The 22,239-nt window shown below is 39.5% G+C and overlaps 1 protein-coding gene across 3 annotated transcripts in view; it reads right to left on the reverse strand.

The window, feature by feature from the left end:
- The window catches only part of HS6ST2 (heparan sulfate 6-O-sulfotransferase 2), a 393,484-nt gene that overhangs the window by 40,895 nt on the left and 330,350 nt on the right, over nucleotides 1–22,239 (reverse strand). The window lies entirely within an intron of this gene.

Genomic DNA, 22,239 nt, shown 5'->3' on the forward strand with positions numbered 1-22,239 from the left:
TGAGAGCATTATAGAAAAATACCTGCAATGGGCCTTCTAAAGTTGGCTTTTAAATTAATGATGATGTCCACCTTGACCTAAACAACAACCTGGCGATTTTCCAGAAGAGGTGGGCTTAAGCAACTAAAATAATCCTCTCCCTGAGCTAATGTGTGCTTTTTTTCCCCTACAGGTTTCATTACAACCTGGCACAGAGGCCACTTTAAAGGAAACGGAGTAGAAATGATGTGTGTTCATTTAGTCTTCAGAGCTGCAGCCCATGGGGAGCATTACTCAAAAACCTGTGGTGTATTTTTTTTTCCCCTCTGCAAGTGCTGCAGGTTCAGCCTGGGTTTAGGCTGTTATCTCAGAGAACAATCACCTGTCAGTCTGTCCTTTTCATCTAGATGTTCAGAGCAATTTGGCCATATGACAGGAAGAATTTCTTTTTCTTTTCTTTTCTTCTTTATTTTTTGATAGCTTATAGAACGGAGAAAGGGAACAGCAAGACTGCCCAATAGACAGGGCTGCTTTGACTGTCACTGAGTTGCTGGGGCATGGTGGAGAAAGGCTGCCATCACTTCCCTTACTCTGCTCCCTGAGAGTGTCAGGCAGGGTCTACACCAGTGAATATCAAGCTCATTGTGAACAACGGGGCTTTTAAAAATGAAATCTAGGCAGAGTCCCAAATTTAAAATAGATGCAGATGGAGTCACTCAGGAAGAGGTGGCGTGCAGACCTGGAGTTTCATCTACTCAACACTTCAGATTCACCATCAGCCCCACTTCTGACCGGCCCTGAGGTCCTGCCTCAGAACCCAAGAGCTGTACAGAACAAAAATTGAAAACCACTGGTCTACACAAAGGAAAGGTGCAGTCAGTGCAATGCAATGGCTCTATCAATCCAGGGGGGATTCTTAAGACCTCTTTCTGCTGGAAGCCCAAGAGGAGACAGAGAACGGCAACTGGGTCCATTTCCCCATCAGGAGGAGTCTGCAGGGTGTGGGGAGGGGAAGAGGGAGAATCAGCTTCTTTACTTGTTGTTCCTCTTGCTTAGCAAAAAAAGTGCCTGCCCATTGTAGGCATTGGTTGTGAATGGTAATGCTGACTCCCAATTACAAGAAAGAACAAATTTTAAAAAGCCAGAAAACAGTCATCCGCAATACTGTGTATTTTTGTTACTTCACTGCCACCAAGCAAGCAACAGAGACCCAGAAACTCAGATAAAGAACGCCACAGTCCCCAGTCTTGATGTGTTAACAAGGACACAAGCTGGTTAGGTCTAAGTAGTCCCTGGAAGATGGCTGATAAAGAAGGGTCGTTGAGGAGTAAGTAGTTGGTGACGTCCCCAGGCACATGGTTGCGAAAGCGTAAATAAGTCCGTGGGATAACTGGGGCAAGCAGGGCAGCCCTGGCATAAGGATGGCAAGAAGACATTCTCGGACAAAAGTGTATGAGCCTGTCAGTTTTGCTTATGTGGAGATGTACCTTATTCCAAAGTTCTGGAAAACCACCAGAGTGAGAGTACATGTGACTAGTTATTTTTGGCAAGGTCTTTAGAGACATGGTATTACTTGTTTTCACATCCTCCTGGTGATGCCTGGAGAAGTGACAAGAGTAATTATCTGCACGTCACAGAAGAATGGGGAGCAGGCCTGGGAGGTTCCTGCGGGTGGGTAGTGTTGGCCCACTATTTTCACACAAAGGTCACAACTGAGGCAGGAGTCCTGGTGCCTACTGAGGAAACACACAAAATAGCTTGTTCATCCATGGAGGGGGGAAATGGAGGTAAACATGCAGACGCTGTGTAGAGAGCATCTCCTTGACACTTCTGCAGCCCTCATCTCCTCCCTGACAATGACGAAAAAGAGGGACACTCTCGAGGAGCCACTTGGAAGCAAGCCCAGAGTCTCTGATTCCATAAATTAGGATCTCTGATGCCAAAAAGCGAACTTCTTTAGGAGCCAAGCTTGGAGAATCACGACTCTGGCTCAGCTCCACAATCCAGTCATGCTAAGAGCCTGTCTCTGCAGAAGGTGTGTGGAAATTCATGCTGACTGGGAACTCTCAGGATCTGAGATGGTCCACAGCATCCGAGCAACATGGTGAGGTTATTTTCAGGATTAAATGAGCTAATGCATGCATTTAAAGCACTTAGAACAGGTGCATTGGATTGGGAAAAGTGGACATGATGGCTGATGGGTATGGGGAAAGGCAGGAAGAGATGAGAGGTGGAGGCGTCTTTGGGACATGGAGCTGCCCTGGATGGTGCTTCAGGGGCAATCACCGGACATTGTAAATCCTCACAGGGCCCACTGGATGGAATGGGGGAGAGTATGGGCCATGATGTGGACCATTGACCATGAGGTGCAGAGGTGCCCAAAGATGTACTTGCCAAATGCAATGGATGTGTCATGATGATGGGAATGAGTGTTGCTGGGGGGGGGGGGGGGGGGGAGAGGTGGGGTGGGGGTGGTGGGGTTGAATGGGACCTCATATATATATTTTTTTAATGTAATATTATTACAAAGTCAATAAAAAAATTTACTAAAAAAAAAATAAAGCACTTAGAACAGAGTTTGGTTCATAGAAAGCACTCAATAAATGTTACTGCTTATTATTTCCACATTCTTGGCCCTAATTATATTGGACACTTTTACCACCTTTGTTACAAATGAAATCTGTAAGTTCACATGTAAAAGTGTGGTGTGTTTTGGTTTGGTCTTTTTTTTTTTTTTTGTCAGCTATCCTGAAATTCGTTGACTCAGATTTCTGAGTGGCCCGCTCTTGTGCCCTAGGGAGTAGGGAAATTAAATGGGCTCTAGTTTCAATAATGCCTATGCCATTCACTGTATGTGTGGCTTTGGGTAAGTGATGTCATTTCACCGAGCCTCAGTTTCTTCATCTGAACAATGTAGATACAATCCCTGGCCTCCTAGGATTCTTGGTAAAACTAAATGAGATAATGAGGGAGTAGGCTCTTAGCAAACCGTAAAATATTATACAAGTCATAATTTTTATTATTATTAGGCATTTCAGCCCTAACCAGAGTTGCCTCTCTTCTCTCTCAAATATATCTCCCAGTTCACGCCCAGCTTTGTAGACTGTGATGGCCAAACATATATGAGTCCTGTCAGAATGCGCAGAGCTGGCCAATTGATCATTCTGATGAAATCATCCAGTCAACTCAAGCAAGACATTTCCTCAGTTGTCCCTGTCTCTTTCTCCACCCAGCCCCACTTGAGGGACACCCACAAAATGGTTCCTGTGATATCACATAAACATATCCTTCACGCAAAATGATGTTCTTCACAGGCCATCTTCACCAAGCACTGTCTTCCCAGGGATGCTAGGCACCTGTGCACTGATGATTTGTGCTTCAAATGCATGTGACATCTTAATTATTCAGTACAAAAGCTACTTCAAGTAAGCACTACCAGATGGTGGCCTGAATTTTATAGCATCGCCAGCATTTACCAGGCAAAATTTATAGTTCACTCACCAGTGAGCTGAGTTCTGCCTCATTTTTCTTTTTTAGTTTAAACTTTAGCAAGCAGCCATCCTGAAAATCCAAAGCCTCTTCTGTAATGAGGTAATAGCCACTGACCAAAAATATAGTTCTATCCTTGTCCTACTCACTCTCCCATCCTCAGGATGTATATGTGTGTGCACAACACACACACTAATGAATGTGCCAGAGCCATGAGCTGATAGTAGAGTCCCAGGCTAGACCACCCTTCCTCTCAAGGTGAAATATTAAGGAGCGGGTGAAATTTTGAGATCCCACAAATTCCATGCCAAGCCTTCAGTCCCCACAATAGCACTGCCCCTAACTAAGTCTTCTAGCAACAAGGACCGACCAGTCTTCTGAACTTTGTGACTCCAGGTCTAAGACAGTCTCAAAACACCCAGTGTATCTCCAGAAAGGATGGATGAGTAAAAAATGAACTAGTCCTCATGGGACAGGCCCACATTAGTCCTGGCCCATCACTGACTCAATATGTCCTCGTGGATAAGTCAATATCACCTCAGATTCATCATCAGTCAAAAGTGCTAAAAATAATCTTTGCTTTATAGGGCTATTGTAATGACTAAGCGAGATAATATGTAAAGCACCTTGCACAAGGCTTGCCTCATAGAATGCGTTTAGGAAATAGTATTTGAAAAAAAGCATTTCCTATGTTTGCTATATGTAAGGAACTGTTTTAATTGCATTGTGTGTATTAACTCATATAAATAAACCAAGTCTTTGCTTAAAGGTCATATTTCAGTGAGGTCTTCCCTAACCACTTTATATAAATATACACATTTCCTGTCCCCATGTACTCTTTAACCTCCTCTACTGCTTTATTTCTGTCTTACAATTTTTCCCTTTTAAAATACTATGTAATTTACTTATTTGTTTGACTGTATTCCTACACTAGAATGGGCACAAGAGCAGGGAATTTGGACTCTTTTGTTCTCGCTATATCTCCAGTGCCTAGAATAGTACTTGGTAACTGCTAAATAAATTATGTAAAATATAATTTTACCATAAACTCAATAAAAATTATAGGATGGATGAAGCATTTAAACCAGAGTTTACTGCCTCTTTTAAAGAACTCATGAAAAGACAGAAACTGAGAAAGAGAGACACATACAATATTTTACTGGACATTTTAGCCATTGCAATAAATCATTTTTTTTAAAAAAAGCATCCATATTAGGAAGGAAGAATAAAGTTGTCTTTGTTCACAAATGACATGATCGTCTATGTAGAAAATTCAATGGAATCTATGAAAAACCTATTGGAACTAATAAATGAACTTAGCAGGTTTGCAGGAGACAAGACAAGTATGCAAAATCTATTGTATTTCTACTAGAAATGAACAATCTTAAATTGAAACAATGCAATACTTTTACCATAGCATAAAAATATAACATACTTAGGGAAAAATCTGACAGAAGATAGGAAAGACCTATACACTGAAAACCACAAAACATTGTTGAGAAAAAACTTAAAAGACCTAAATGGGAGGGTTAACTTCTGAGAAGATGGTGTTGAAGTATGTAGGCAGGGCTCAACTTTCTCCTAAAAATAATGGAGTAAGGGCAAAAATCTGACTGAAGAGCCTTTCTGGGGATCTATAGGCCAGTGCTGTGAATCATCCAGGAGGGCGGGGGACAGTGAGATGAAAAACCCAACCAAAAACATGAGTTACTAGCTCCTGTGGCAGGAAACGGCACTCATCCTGCACTCTCAAGGCAAACAGCCTGGGTAAAACCTGCAGCTCACCATAACCAACTGAGATGGGAACAGACACTTTTCTCTGTGGGAAGATGTAGGGTTCAGAGGAGGGTGGAGAGTGGTTTCTCTTCAGTGAGTTTGGTCAGCAGAGCTGACTTCATATCTCAGCTCTGGCCAGACGAGAATCATAGGCAAGTGGACGTTTAAAAAGACACTTCTGTGGAAAGAGTCACCAAACAGCACTGTCTGCTAGCAGGCTGGGAAACTGCAGGAAGAAAAAAAAATGCTTCTTGGAGTCTCTCATGTCCCAGACCCATTGGATCTGATCTGCACCCCATTAGGGGGTCCCAGGCCCTATTTTGATAATGAAACCAGAGCAATTTTAAAGACTTAGAATAAATTGAACCAAGTATCACAGAAAAGCTGCGAAACAAAACTACTAGGAAAGAGAAATTGACTGCCAGAATCAATTCACCAAAATAACCAAATGCATAAACATCAGCAAAAAATTACAAGTCATGCTAAGAAATAGGAAAAGATGGTCTAGTGAAAGTAACAAATAAAAAATCCTGACAAGACACAGGATTTAAGACAACTAATCAATGATAATCACAGAAAGTCTCCTAAATCAATTGAAGAAGTTGAAGGAAAATATGACTAGAGAGATCAAGCATATTAAAAAGACACTGGGTGAACATAAGGAATGTTTTAAAAGACTGCAAAGAAAAGTATGAGAGCTTATGGGAAGGAAAGACAAAATGGATGAGATTAAAAATACATTAGAGGTGTGGGGGGGTGGGGTTGAATGGGACCTCACATATATATTTTTAATGTAATATTATTACAAAGTCAATAAAAAATAAAAAAATTAAAAAAAAAAATAAAAGGGAAAAAAAATACATTAGAGGTGTATAACATCAGCTTTGAAATTGGAGAAGAATGAATAAGTGAAACTGAGGATAGAACATCTGAACTTTAAAAGACAGGAGAATAGACAGAGAAAAGGATGGAAAGAAAATGAACTGGATCTCAAGGAATCAAATGACAACATGAAATGCACAAACACATTCATTTATAGGTGTCCCAGAAGGAGAAGAGAATAGAAAAGGGGCAGAAAGAATATTTGAGGAAATAATGACTGATAATTTTCCAACCCATATGAAAGACATAAATATAAATATCCAAGAACAACAATTCAGCCCAAACAAAATAAATATGGGTAGATCTACTATTCAGAATGACAAATACCAGAGGTAGAGAATTCTGAAAGCAACAAGAGAAAAGCAATGCATCACATACAAGGGAAGTTCAATAGAGTAAGTGCAATCTCTAATCAGAAACCACTGGGGTGTAAAGGCAGTGGTATGATGTATTTAAGGTTCTGAGAAGGAAAAACTGCCAACCAAGAACTCTTTATCTGGCAAAACTGTCTTTCAAAAATGAGAGTGAGTTTAAAGACTTTAAATAAAACAAAACCTGAGAGAGTATTTTACTAAAAGACCAGATTTACAAGAGACACTAGAGGCAGTGCTACAGTCTGAAAGGAAAAAAAAAGAGTGAGACTTGGAAAAGAGTGAAGAAATGAAGATTATTATTAGCAAGAGTAACTTCAAGGGTAAAAAGACAGACAATCATAAGATATGACAATGGAAAGCCAAAGAATAAAATGGACTCAGTAAATAATGCCTTTACAGTAGTAACATAGAATGTTAATGATTTGAACTCCCCAATCAAAAGATGTAGACTGACAGAATAGATAAAAAACTATGAGCCATCTATATGATGTCTACAAGAGATTCACTTCAGATGTAAGGACACAATCAGGCTGAAAATGAAAGGTTGGAAATAGATATTCCACACAAATAGTAATCAAAAAAGATCTGGAGTAGCAACACTAATCCTTGGGGAAACAGATTTAAATGCAAAATGTTATAAGAGATAAAGACAGTCATTATATATTTTATTAATAAAAAGGGCAATTTATCAAGAAGAAATAACTACAATAAATACTTATGCACCTAACCTGGAGGCCCCAGGACACATGAGACACACACTGGCAAAACTGAAATGTATGTTTCTACAATAATAGTTGGAGACTTCAATACACCAGTCTCAGCAATGGCTAGAACATCTGGACAGAGGATAAATAAGGAAACAGAGACCTTGAATAATATGATATTTGAGCTAGACTTAACAGATATTTATAGAGCATTATACCCCCAAACAGCAGGATATATTCTTCTCAAGTGCTCATAGATCCTTCTCCAGGATAGACCATATGTTGAGTCACAAGACAGGCCTCAATACATTTGAAAAAGATTGAAATTATACAAAGCACTTTCTCTGATCACAATGGAATGAAGCTAGAAATCAACAATGGTTGGAGAAAAGGGAAACACAAACATATGGAGAGTAAACAACCCACTCTTAAATAATCCATGGGTCAAAGAAGAAAATGCAAGAGAAATTAGTAAATATCATGAGATGAGTGAAAACAACATAAAAAGCCTATGGATACAGCAAAGGCAGTGCCGAAAGGGAAATTTATTGCCCTCAATGCTTACATTAAAAAGAAAAAAGAGCAGAATTTGAAGACCTAGCTGCATACCTGGAGATACTAAGAGAAGAACAGTAAACTAATCCCAAATCAAGCTGAAAGAAAGAAATAATAAAGAACAGGGTAGAAATAAATGAAATTGAGCAAAAAAACAATAGAGAGAACAACAAGATCAAAGGATGGTTCTTCAAGAAGATCAACAAAATTGACAAACCCTTAAATAGACTGACAAAGAAAAAAGTGAGAAGATGCAAATAAAATCAGAGATGAAAGGGTGACATCACCACTGACCCTGCGGAAATAAGAGAGACCATAAGAGGATACTATGAACAACTGTGCACTGACAATCTAGACAACAAAGATGAAATAGACAAATTCCTAAAAATACACAAACTACTACACCAAACCTAGAAGAAATGGAAGTCCTCAACAAACCAATCATAATTAATAAGATTGAAACAGTCACCAACAACTTCCCCAAAATGAAAAGTCCAGGACCAGATGACTTCATAGGTGAATTCTATCAACAGTTCAAAGATGATCTAATACCAATCTTGCTCAAGCTTTTCCAAAAAACTAGATAGGAAGGAACACTATAAATTCATTCAATGAAGCCAAAACACCCTAATACCAAAGCCAGATAAAGGTAATACGTAAAAAGATTAGAAACCAATTTCTCTAATGAGTATAGATGTAATATCCTCAAAACAGACTTGCTAACTGAATCCGAAAGCACATTAAAACAATAATACAGCATGAACAAGTGGATTTTATATCAGGTATGCAGGGTTTTTCAACACAAGAAAATCAACTAGTGTAATAAATCACACTAATAAATTGAAGGTGAAAAAATCACATGATCATCTTGATTGACACAGAAAAAGCATTTGACAAAATACAGCATTCTTTCCTGATAAAAACACTCCAAAATATAGGGAAAAAAGGAAGCTTTCTCAACACAGTAAAGTGCAAATATGAAAAAAACCACAGCTAACATTTTACTCAACAGTAAAAGACTGAAAGAGCAATTAGACAAGAAAAAGAAATAAATGGTACTGAAATAGGAAAGGAAGAAGTAAAAGTTGTGCTATTAACTGATGATATGATTCTATATCTAGAAAATTCTGAAATATCCACAACAAAGCTACTAGAACTAATAAATGAATTCAGCAAAGTGGCAGGATAAAAGATTAGTATGCCAAAATTAGTAGCATTTCTATATATTACTGATGAGCAATCTGAGGAAAAAGCCAGAAAAATTCCATTTACAATAGTGACTAAAAGAATCAAGTATTTAGGAATAAACTTACTCAAGGACACAAAGGACCTGTATTCAGAAAACTGCAAAACATTGCTAAAAGAAATCAAAGAAAACATAAATAAATGGAAGGACATTCCATATTCATGGATTAGAAGACTAAATATTGTTAAGATGTCCATTCTACTCAAATGGATTTACAGAGTAAACAAAATCCCAATAAAAATCCCAGTGGCCTTTTTTACAGAAATGGAAATGCCAACTTCAAATTTATTTGGATAGACAAAAATGTTTTTAAAAAGACAAATTTGGAGGACTCACACTAACTGACTTTAAAGCATATTCCTTAGCTTTAGTGGCAAAAACGGCATGGTGCTGGCATGAAGACAGACATTTTGACCAATGGAATTGAATTGAGAATTTGGAATTAGACCCTCACATGTTTTTCAACAAGGTTCTCAAACTAACCCACCTGGGTCAAAACAATCTATTCAACAAGTGGTGCTGGGAAAACTGGGTATCCAAAGGTAAAAGAAAAAAAAGGACCCTTATCTCACAGCTTATACAAAAATGAACTCAAAATGGATCAAGGACCCAAATAGAAAAGCTAAAACCATAAAACACCTAGAAGAAAATATCTTCAAGATCTTGTGGTAGGTGGTAGTTTCTTAAACCTTACACCCAATTCACAAGCAATGAAAGAGAAAATTGATGAATGGGACTTCCTCAAAACAACAAAAAAAAAACCTTTTGTGCTTCAAATGACTTTGTTAAGAAGGTGAAAAGGCAGCCTACTCATTGGGAGAAATTTTTTCATGTTATAAAGAGATCACACACCACAACAATAAAAAAACAAGCAACCCAATTTTAAAAATGGGCAAAAGACTTGAACAGACATTTTTCCAAAGAAATGCAAATGGCCATAAAGCACATGATAAGATGCTCAACATCACTAGCTATTAGGGAAATGCAGATAAAAACTACAATGAGATAACATTTCATGACTTACATGGCCTTATTTAAAAAATGGAAAATGACAAGTCCTGGAGAGAATGTGGAGGAATCAGAGCACTCTTTCACTGTTGGTGAGAATGGAAAATGGTGAGCCTCTGTGGAGGACAGTTTGGCAGTTCCTTGGGCAGCTATATTTAGAAATGCAATATGATTGGGCAATCCTGCTAGGAATATATTCAGAAGAAGGGTAAGGAAAGGCACAAACAGACATTTGCACAGCAATGTTCACAGCAGCATTATTCACAACTGGAAAAAGATGGAAACAACCCAAGTTTCCATCAGCCAACGAATGGATAAACAAAATGTGGTATATACACAAGTTAGAGTTCTATTCAATTGTAAGAAGAAATGCAGTAGGGATGCATACGATAACATGGATGATCCTTGAGGACGTTATGTTGAGTGGAAAAGCCAGACACAAAAGGAGAAATATTGTATGATCTCACTATATAAACTAAATCCAGTGAGTACACTCATGGATTTAAATGGTAGAGTATAGATTATTAGGAGATGGAATGTAGGTTGAGAAGGGGGAGCTGATGCTGAATGTATGTAGAATATTTAATAAGGTGGATTGTAAATGTGGGGAAATGGATCGAGTTGATGGTGACACAATATAGTGATTATAATGGTGTAGTCTAGGGAGGTCAATGTCAATTGAGAGAAATCTAGAGGATAACCTAGGGAATGTATAACATAGTTATTTCAATGGGGGATGTTGATTGTGGTTATTAGTACAAACACAAGAATGTTCCTCTATTACACTGTGTTAAGAATATAGAGATACATGGAAAAATACAACTAATGTAACATATAGACTATGGTTAATGGTAATATTGTAATGTTTTCACAGCAATGGCACAGAAGGTACTATATCAATGCTGAGAGTCAATAATAGAGGCATGTAAAGGGATATGGGAGACTTCCTTTTGGAGTAATGAAAATGTTCTAAAATTGACTGAGATGATGACAACACAACTGTGATGAAAATGAGAGCCACCGAGTATACACTTTGGATGAATTTACAAGACAAGGGACAGTATAACACAGTGAACTCCATGGTGAATGATGGACTGTGGTTAACAGTACAAATATACGAACATTTTCTCATGAACTGTAATGAATATACAATATTAATAAAGAGTGTGAATAATAGGATGGTGTGGGAAAAACACACCAAATATAAGCTATGGATTATAGATAGCAGTAATATTATGACGATGTTCTTTCATCAGTTGTAACAAATTTTTCATCACAATGTAAGATGTTGGTGGTGGGGCAATGTATGGGAATCCTGTATCCATGATTGTTTTGTAAACTCAAAACTTCTCAAATTAAAAAAAGCATTAAAACTTTTTAAAAAAAGATGATTAGAAGGAATAGCCAGAGAGGTAGCATGAAAACTAGGACAATATATTTTCAGAGCCCAAAGAAGTGTATTTTTTCAGGCCGTTATGAAAAAAAAAAATTTGGCGGTTCTTCAAAGAGTTAAACAAAGAATTACTTATGACCCAGCAATTCCACTCCAAGTTATATACCTAAAAGAACTGAAAGCACAGACTCAAAACAGATACAGGCACACCAACTGGCATTATTGACAACAACCAAGAGGTAGAAACAACCTGAGTATCCATTAACAGATGACCAGGTAAACAAAATGTGCCATTGTAGTGAATTAAAATAATATCTGGGCTTTTGCACAGACACAATGCTTCAGCTTCTCAGACTCTGTCGTTAGTAGCCTACGGGCCTTGTAGTGACACAATGCCCCAGCATCTTAGACCCTGCTGTTAGATCTCTCAATGATCACCCCTAACACCTGCTTATATAAGATAAACCTTCTCTTACCCACATCCTGCCTTGGTTCTCCTTTCCCATGACAGTCATAAACGGACTCCTGATCTCCATTCTTGCTTCACTAACTTCTAGAGCTCCACCCAGGGGACATTATTAAAGCATAACCCCCATGTTCACTGGAACCTTTTGCTCCTTGCCTGCTTGGCTGAGCCTATACTCCTGACGTGTTACTCCGAGTGACCCCATGAAATGTGTCATTCCTCTCCATTCTATGGCCTGTGAGTACTAATAATCTTTTCTTTCATACAAAACAAGACCTAAATAAATGGAGAAAGAAACCTTTTTCACGTGTTGGAAGGCTCAATATTGTTAAGATGTCAGTTCTTCAAAATGTGACATTTAATTCAACACATTCTCTGCCAAAAATCCCAGTAGGCTCTTTTTGTGGGGGGTAGAAATTTACAAGCTAATTCTAAAACTCATATGGAAATGAGAAGCACCTAGAATAGGCAGAACTAAAAACAAAATAGGAATGAAGTGGAGGAATAACAGTACCAATTTCAATACATATAGAGCTACAGTAATCAAGACAGGGTGACATTGGCATAAAGGGAGACAAATAGATAAATGGAATAGAGTAAAGTCCAGAAATAGACATATATATGTATATATTCACATACATATATATAGACAAACGAGTCAAGACAGTTCAAGGGAGAAAGGATATTCTTCTCAAGAAATTGTGCTGTAATAACTGGATATCCATAAGAAGTTTAAAAAAAAACAAACACCGATCCAACCTTTGTAAGATCCTAGTGAGATATACAAAAATTAACTCAAAATGGATAACTGGCCTAAATGTAAAACCTAAAACCATAAAACTTCTAGAAGATACCATAGGAGAAAACCTTCGCAACTGTGGATTAGGCAACGATTTCTTAGCTAGGATACCAAATGCACAAAAGAAAAAAATGATAAATTGGACTTCATCATAATAAAAACTTCTCTACCTTTAAATGCTTCTATACCTAGACATTTAATCAATTTTGGATTCATAATAATTATTTGTACAGAGCATCAGTTTTGTCCTATCTTTCCACACTCTCCTAGTATTGCACACCATAGTGGGCCATGTTTAATTAGTTAAGTGTCCGAAAACCTACAGATTCAACTCAGAGGCAATAAATGCTGCCATTTATTTAGCCTCTGTAATTCCCTCAGCCCAGAAAGCACTGGGCTGAGAGAAAAAATGTTGGGGTGAATGGATAGATGGATGCATTGACAGATCGCTTGATGGACAGAAGGTGTGAGAGAGAGACATGTTTATCATTTGAGGTAAAATGGAGGAGTCCTAAATCTGTTCAGCATCACTCTTTCTTCAAGTGGAAGAGAGAAGGTAGAATTCCACCTAGTAGCTGCACATGACCCTGAACTCCACCAGAGCGTTGCCATGCTTATGCAAATTCTCAACCACGTATGTCACAGGGAAAATAATGAGTCACTGAGGACCCTTGTTCTAGAGAACATGACATTGGCTCATGATTTTGAAGGGCAGGTGTGAAGGGAGAATAACAGCTCTTGCTTTCCAAGGCTCTCTTAACAGAACACTCTTCTTGACTTAGCTGTTGGACCTGAGGGACCTGCATGGACAGTCACATATAGGCCGGGCATTTACTATGCTGGTAACAACACCCTAGAGCCTAACCATTGCAGAGAGGCACGTGCACCTGCTAAGGAGATGTTCCATGCCAGGACAGTCCCTTCCTGGATCTGCCACTAATTTCCTTGTCTCATCCAACTTGTGGACATTATTTGTGTTGTGCTGGTGGTGCTGGGGACTTCTGCTGCTCCACTTCAGGAGCTGGCAAAACAAATAGCTGGGCAAGCTGAGCCAACCAGAGCTCTCATTTGGTCAGAAGCATACTGGCCAAGCCATGCTGTCCCCAGCTGCAATCCATTGGCAGCTAAAAGCAAGTATCATCGCTAGCTGACATTTATTGAGCAGTGGTCATGTGCCAGGCATTGTGAGAGTCTTCCTTGGATTATGGCATTTAATCCTCACAACAGCCCAGTGAGGTAGGTAAAGAGCAAGCAAGAGGGGGAGCCAGGATCCAAATCTAGGTTTCTCTGACCTCAGAGCCGATGCTCTTTCAAATACACACAAGGCTGCATGATTAATTTATTTAAAGAGCTCTTTGAAGAGCCCTGTGCTGCAGCTGGTTAGTCCGAGGTCAAACCACAGAGCCTGACAAGCCTATGCTATTTACCTCCTTGTCACTGAAAGTCTTTTTCAAATGTCTTGGGCTACTTTCCCATCTTAGGAACCAATGCACTTCCCTGGATAGATAAGACTTTTTATCTTGTGACACAAGGTCTCATCCTGTCCTGGGCAGGGAAAATTGAAGGAAAAAACAATTAGGCCAGAAGTGAAATGATCCCCAAGTATACTTTACTAAAAGCCATTTTCAGGAAAACATTCTGGCACCAGTTTATGTTTTTTATCATTTGTCCTTATCTCCACAGAAGCAATTGCCAAAAAATTATAATTGTATGGAAAGGTTTTGGTGATGAATGGTGGTGATGGTAACACATTATTGTAAACTTAGTTAGCAGCACTGAAATATATATATATATATATATATATATATATACACATATATATATGAATGTGGTTAAAAGCATTAGGCTAGATATATAGGAATAGAATAAAATTTTTTAAAAATCCATGAAATTGCACTACACAAACAGTGACCCCTAAGTTAAACTGTGGAGTATAGTTAATAGCAAATTTACAAAAATGTGCTTTCATCAATTGTAGCAAATGTTCCACACCAATGCAAGGTGTTAATGATAGGGTGGTATGTGGGAACACTGTACTTTATGCATGATTGTTCTGTAAACAATCATGCATAAAGTAATTTCTCTAATAAAGAAATAATAAATAGTGCAATGCTTTGGTTTGTCATAAGCCTTTGTGATATTAGACTTAGTCGAATAGCTAAACTAAGGCACTATTGACATGGTATCACATAGAACTACCGCAACTATTTGAAAAATTGAGTATTTGCCCATTTGATTGCTATGTTCCACCGGCATACAACCATTTTGAAGTGAAAGTCCACAAAGAGACAACACTAGGTGTTTTAACAATGGTTGCAGGCTACCATTCTAGAAGAAGTGCATGACTCTAAATGAGAGGAAACAGCATAATCTAATCATTGTATTGAAATATGCAGGGCTCTGACTCTAGCGGTGAGCATATGAACAGCTGGATCTGAACATAAAACTGCACCATGCTGAGTCCATACAGAACAAGCAAGACTTCACCTCTTCTTTCTTAAAGCAGGCAAGTTTTTCATTTGGCTCTTGCCAACCAAAACCAAAGGGGCATCGGTGTGTTTGGTTTATTTGTGAGCCCAGGCACTCCTGACTATGGGGGCTACCAAAGACATAAATAGGTCTGTTTGCTCTGAGGCAATTTTGGCAGAGACCAGGTTGGAGCCAGTCTCCCTGTGGCATCGGCTACAAGGGTCGATCCCTGGTGGATTTGTGAAGTAAGGTTTGCCTCTGCCATCTCACATTCCTGTTCTGTAATCCTTTTTCTCCATTTTAGCGCCCCTCCAGTTGCATAGGTTAGTTCATTTATGCCAACATTTATGATACTTAATCCACCATTTATGGTATAATTTATCAGGCACTGTGCATGGGTGCTCTGCCCTGACCCTGTCACATTCATGGCCTTCACTAGTATTTTACAATTGGACTTGGTTCTTGTCAGTCCTTAGCGTCAGCCTATGAGAAAAGGCTGAAAGGAGTGATTGATTTCCATCATCATCAGCAACTGCCTGCAATCTAACTTTTAAATTGATGCCTCCAACTGTTCCATGTATGTGTATGTATCTGGATCTTCAGCCTTGGTTGGCTGATTCAAGGGAGCTGTTGTGATCTATAAGTTCTCTTCATTGCTTCCTTGACGAAGGGGTGTTCAAGGCTCCAGACAGCTCAAAAATAATGTTGAGAAAGTGTGACTGTCCAAACCTAACTAGGATCAGGTTATTTTAAAGAAAAAGTGAAGGGTTTAAAAAATGCATACCTTTTCTTCTCTTTCATCACTATTATTGTTTTTTTGTTTTGTTTTGTTTTTGGCTTTTTTTTAATTGGAAAGATTCTAAATTCTCCAAAAAGCCTCGATTCTTGCAGTGGCTGACAGAACCCACCCACAGAGGCATTGTGGAATACAGAGAGAAGAACACTGGGCTGGACATCCTGTGACCTGGCTCCAAGACTCCTTTGGAGTGATTAGCTGAAGTATCTTGCTGTTTGGGAGAAGAGCTGTAGCATATAATGTAACGGAAAGGGCACTGGGCAAGGTATTAGAAGACCAGGATTCTAGGCTGACCTCTGCTACCAACCAGTTATGTGAGTCTGAGGAAATTATTTACCCTTCCTGAGCCTCAGTATCCTAATCTGTTCTGCAGAGGGCTGATTTCATGGAAGGATGAAAATTTTCTGCTACAAAGCTGAAAATTCACAAAGACTCCTTAAGGCTACATAGAATGCTCAGCCTTTCCAGTTTAAGTGCTTTCTGGGGACAATGCAATGGGTGAGCAAATGGACTGACTGCGGCCTGCTGTGCGGGACAGAAGAGCAGATTCACATTACCAAGTGTGAAGCTAAATGCGATTACTTGGCCTGGTTGGCCATGGGTCAACCTTTATAAAACTTATGCTTTCTGATCTCAATGGTACAACTCTGCACCAATATTTTTTGTTCCTGTCTTGTCAATTTAGCTCACTCGTGGCATAGAGGAAACTGTTCATTCCTCCTTGAAAATCACTGCCAGGGTAGTCTGGCTCCACTGCTCAGACATATCCCATTCCATCTGTTCCTCCCTGAAACAGAGGGCTAACCAGCTTCAGATCCAGACAATGAAACAGAGCAAGCAGAACTGACACAACTTTTAAGACTACGCCTCTTAAGCTACTCGGCAAACTATACTGCATCTCAGTCAGCCGCCAAATGGGCTGAAGGTGAGAAAGAAAGGCAGAATTGATCATTCCATTTTAGCTTTGACCTTACCCACAACTTGAATATCTTCTGACCAACCTATAGAAGATTCCGTCCACCTGAGTGACTGACTTGCATTTTACCTCGGTGACCCAGGCTTCCTACCTGAGAGGTAAGTGTTTAAAATTAAAAGGTTCAGGGGGTACTTCTCACTGATATCCTCACATGACTGCATCCCCATCCCAATCTTTACTGATATCCTCACATGACACTTTCCCCATCCCATCCCCAGCAATAGTGAGGGGTGATTATTCTGGCTCCAATAGCACTCTGTAAATCACATCATTGTAACTTTTAAGCACTGCATTATCATCTCCCATCTTCCCTAATAAGAGTGTAAGCATTTTTTCCTTCCAGATTGACCCTTCCAGGACATTCTTTTAACTCTCTTTTTTTTACTTTTTATTTTGAAACACTTTCAAATGAATAGGACAGTTACAAAATAACACAACTCCCATATAGATAAATCCAAAATACTCCTACCCCCAGACACTCAGATCCACCAATTTTAACATCTTGCTGCATTTTCCCTTACCTTCCCTCTTTCTCTATCTCCCTCGCTCCCTTCCATGTCTATTTATCAATCAATTTTCCAAACACTTGCGTGTAGGTGATATAAATTGTGCTCTTGAACTCTTAATACTGCCATGTGCATTTCCTTAAAACAAGGATATTCAATTAGGTAACTACCTTAAGTGTAGTTATCAAGTTCAAGACATTTAATATTGACATAACGCTTATGATCTTTATTCTTATTTTTAATATGCCCAATAATGCCCTTTGAGCCTTTTCTTTTTCTTTGCTAGATCCCTTTAGGGATCACGTGTTGATCATGATTTGCTTAGATTAGTATGCTTGTTGGTGTCCCACAGGATCCTCAGACTTTTCCCTCTGTGGACAGAATGATTTCAATTGTCTTAGCTTCAAGTTCTCTGATCATTTATTCTGCCAACTCCAATCTGCTGTTGAGCCCTCTAGGGAATCTTTAATTTCTGTTGTTGCATGGTCTTCAGTTCAGTTTGGCTCCTTTTCACAAATTTCCATCTCTCTATTGATATTCTTTTTGTGTTCATTTATCATTTTTCTGATTTCCTTTAGTAGTTTGTCCATGTTTTCCTTTAGCTCTTTGAGCATACTGAGGACCATTTTTTAAAAAAGACTTATTTATTTATTTATGTATTTATTTATTTATCTACACACACACATAAACATACACACACACACACCATTGTCCACTCTCTGTGTCCGTTCGCTTTGTGTTCTTCTGTGTCTGCTTGTCTTCTCATTAGGCAGCTCTGGGAACAGATCCTAGGACCTTCCGGAGTGGAAGAGAGGTGATCATTCTCTTGTGCCACCTGTGCTCCCTGATCTGCTGTGTCTCTTATTATCCCTCCTCTTTGTCTCTTTTTGTGGCATCATCTTGCTGCACCAGCTCTCTGCATGGGCCAGCACTCGTGCATGGGGTAGCACTCCTGTGCGGGGCAGTACTCTGCACGGGCGAGCAGTCTGCATGGTCCAGCTCACCACATGGGCCAGCTTGCTTTCACCAGGAGGCCCTGGGAATCAAACCCTGGACCTCCTATATGGTAGATGGGAGCCCAATTGCTTGAGCCATATCTGCTTCCCAGGACCATTTTTTAAAGTCTTTCTCTGGTATGTCCACGGTCTGGTCCTTCTCATTGATGGTTTCTAATGTTTTCATTTCCTTTGCCTGGGTCATTGTTTCCTATGTATTTGTACATTTTGTAATCTTTTGTTGAAATGGGGATATTTTGATATTTTAATATGATATTGCTGGAATTTAGTCTCAGATGTATCTGTTCCTTTGGGTTATATTGTTAGTGTTATGCCAGAACTTTCCTTAAATGTCAGGAGCTAACAAAAAATAATTAGAAGGAAAATAAGAAAACAGCTTTCCCAGTCTTTGCAGATTGACCTGTGTGTGTGCTCTACTTCAGGGCTTAGCCACAAAAAGAGTTTAGAGAATAGCTCCAGGCCAAAGCATAGGGGCCTCCCATGCTTATCTTGGGCATGGGGGAATGGCCCTAGGAATTCCCCATTTACAGGTATATGAATGCCACCTATTCTCTAGGAAACAGATTCCTCACCACCTGGCGCTGCACTGTCCTACACTTAGGAGTTCGTTGCCCCAGGCAGCATGATTTGACTGCTCTCCCTCAGCTTTCTGTAGGAGAGCTCCATGAGGGGCCTTTTACTCACAGGGCGACTTCTGGCATGGCAAGTCCCTCAGGCCACCTCCAGAGGGAATGGGCCAGGCATACAGGTATAAAAAATACATGAGTATGTATTTTTTAAGTGTACGAGGGCTCCTCTGCTTCCTCCAGAGCTGGGACCAGGAATCCGCACTGGGAGCACCAGGCAGGCTCCATGCTGTTGCCAGTGAGGGGAGGGAGAATGGCCAGCCAAGGTGACAGGCGATGGTGGCCTTTTTCTTGATTAGGAGCCTGTGCTCTTACAGGCAGTCCTTTAACTGTTTTCTAGAGCTTTGAGAAAGTTGTTTCTGTCAGATCTTGCTGGTTGTTTAATGTTTTAGTTAGGGGATGAGCTCTGAAGTGTCTTAATTGTACCATCTTGATGCAGGTGGGACCCTGTGAGCTTTTTGAGCACTGCTATTGTATCTTATATTTGTCTGTGTGGCCCCTGGGTCTAGCACAATGTCACAAATAATTATTATAATTACTAGAATTAGTATTAGTAGTGCTGAAGAAGGCTTTTACCAAAATTGCTCATTTCGAGAGCCCATGTAGGCACATCATATACATCCTGATTTGTAAAATGGAAATAATAATAGCACCTATTTGGTGAGCTTTTGGTGGGTGAAGATTAATGAGACAAAATGTATCAAGTGCTCAGTAGGAAGGCTGGCCCATTGCACTCACTCAAATCATACTAGATGTTGTTATTTTTAGCCATGCTGTATCTCTGAAGCTGCTTGACTTTTGCATTTTTTATTTGTTCAGAAAGAGAAGACCCAATTTCTTTTCAGAGAAAAAAATATACACTCCTATCTCCCACACTTTATCTGGCCTCAAATCAATACAGAGTAACTCTTAAAACTGCTCCACATCCTACTGTCATTAGGTCAAATAACATTAAAAAAAAAAAAAAAAGCAAAAAGCAAAAACAGAACAGCACCCGCCATGCTGGTGATGTGAAAATGCACCACGGGAAAAAGCCCCGGGGTATGGAAATTTATCCCCCTCCCCCAACCACCACTCACACCCAAACCAAGGAAATAAATAGGCCACATAAGAAGAACCATAAATAACAACTGTCTGGGAAATAGAATGTCAGTGCCTCTACACTGATAGACATAGTCCTATAAAGTGTGAAATATGCCCCCGAACATCTCACCACATTTATGCAGGGCCAGTGCTCCTCCTGTTGACGAAGATATCCTGTGAAAGAGAAAATGTGCAGAGGAAAGAAAAACAAGCCATGTTGCTGAAAGCTGATGAGAAATAAGTATGAGGAGGGGGCAGTACAAGGGAAACTGGCACACATATCCAAGAAGAGGATTTGGGGGCAGAACTTTCTACTTTTCACTCAACAACAAAAAAATAGCAAAGAATTTAGAAAGAACTTGCTTGATCTGAGATGTTCTACACGTGGCAAATAAAAAAGATCTGGCTCAGAGAATTCAAGAGGGAGGCCCTCACCATGGATGGCAGAAGCTAGGGATGTGTCCAAATAGAGCCAGTGTGATATAGGATCAGGTTTATCTATTTAACAATGTATTTATTCAGGCCTCCCACTGTTAACCACCTGGGTATAGAATTAGGTACGCATTCTCTATGTCATCTTAACTCCAGTGCTACCAACTGCTCCTTTGGCAGCTTACACTGAGATTCTCCACTCAGGAGGTAAGAGACTGGGTTCCTGGCAAAGGCAAAAGAAACAAAACAATGCCCCTTTCAAAATTAAACAGCAAATCACAAATATCCACAACGACACATCAGGGTCTAATGAACGGAGACTGTACCTTGCAGTTATCAGCATGACAAGTGTGTACCAAGTGCCCAGACAAGGCTTGCCATTCCCGCCCACATGGAGTTCAAAGTGATTCTGCACTGCCATCTCTGTTAACAGAGAGTGCACTTTGACGATGAATTGGGACTAATTTGGAAACGTTCAGCTGCTTGGGAATGTGTGCATCAATTCCCTTCCTTTATAATTTATACAGCATTTTGATTGTGGTGCTCGGCAATAAATAACTGAAATGATTTCTAACTGCTCTGAGATTTAGTCTTATGTCTTCACCACCGTTTTTTATATTCTCCAAGATAGCCCCCATTCAACTTTATATGCAAACCTGAAATGGTATTCAGGAGGAGGGGAAGGAAAAAAGGAAGCCAAGAGATCTTTCACTTTGGGAACTGAATATAAGATCATATTCAAAGTGCAGCATTTACTATCCACTGCTGAATACATAAAATATATGACCATTACAAATTAGCTTTTCATTGCAATGCTGTGCTCTTGTAGCGACATATCTTACTGCTAGATTAGAGCTTTTAGCATGATGAAGGCATTTTTCATCTTCTTCTAGATGCAGGCTAGCTGCTCTTTCTGCACTGTGTTCTTCTCCCTGTCAAAATGCCCCACACTCATGAGAGAGAAAATGCTCAGAGAACTCGATTCCATTCACCAAAGGGCTGCATCTACTTCCAAGTGCCTAACTGGAAGTAAGTCATCTGCATGGGAGCCACCTGCCTCAGATAGCCCTGCTCTGTTGAATGCAAGAGAGATAAGTCAAGACCAGCATCCGAAATAAGTCCAAAGAGCTAAATCTAATATTGCAAATATTTAGCTAATACAAAGTTTGGCAATAACAAAAATACAATTTCTTAGAGGAATTGGTATAAGCTAGTTACCAGGAAAAGAAGATACATTGCATGTAGTGACACAGCTGAAAATGTAAATCTACTTTATATTCTTGGGGTGGCTTTTCAGAGTTTTCTAACATAACCCCTAAATCTCAACGTATGGATCAAAGCCAGATTTTCATGGATTTTGCAAATCATCAAATGATTACTCAGTGCTGCTGCTTTCCTTAATTTTTGATACTCATTCCAAATTGTACATTGTCATAAGTCCTTGCCCTCCATAATTGGCACCAATCTATCTTTCCAAACTCACCTCCTGTTCATTAGTTCTTCATGCACCCTAATATTATGGACTCATGCCTTACTCATTTCAATTCCCCACTGACTAGCCCAATGTAGGAACACAGAAGGCATTCAGCAAATCTTTGTTGAATGAATATTAATAAATGACAAAATGAGGACAAGTTATGGCTTTTTGATAGTTATGTCGAATG

The sequence above is a fragment of the Dasypus novemcinctus genome, chromosome X (assembly GCF_030445035.2).
Source record: "Dasypus novemcinctus isolate mDasNov1 chromosome X, mDasNov1.1.hap2, whole genome shotgun sequence".
NCBI lineage: Eukaryota > Metazoa > Chordata > Mammalia > Cingulata > Dasypodidae > Dasypus > Dasypus novemcinctus.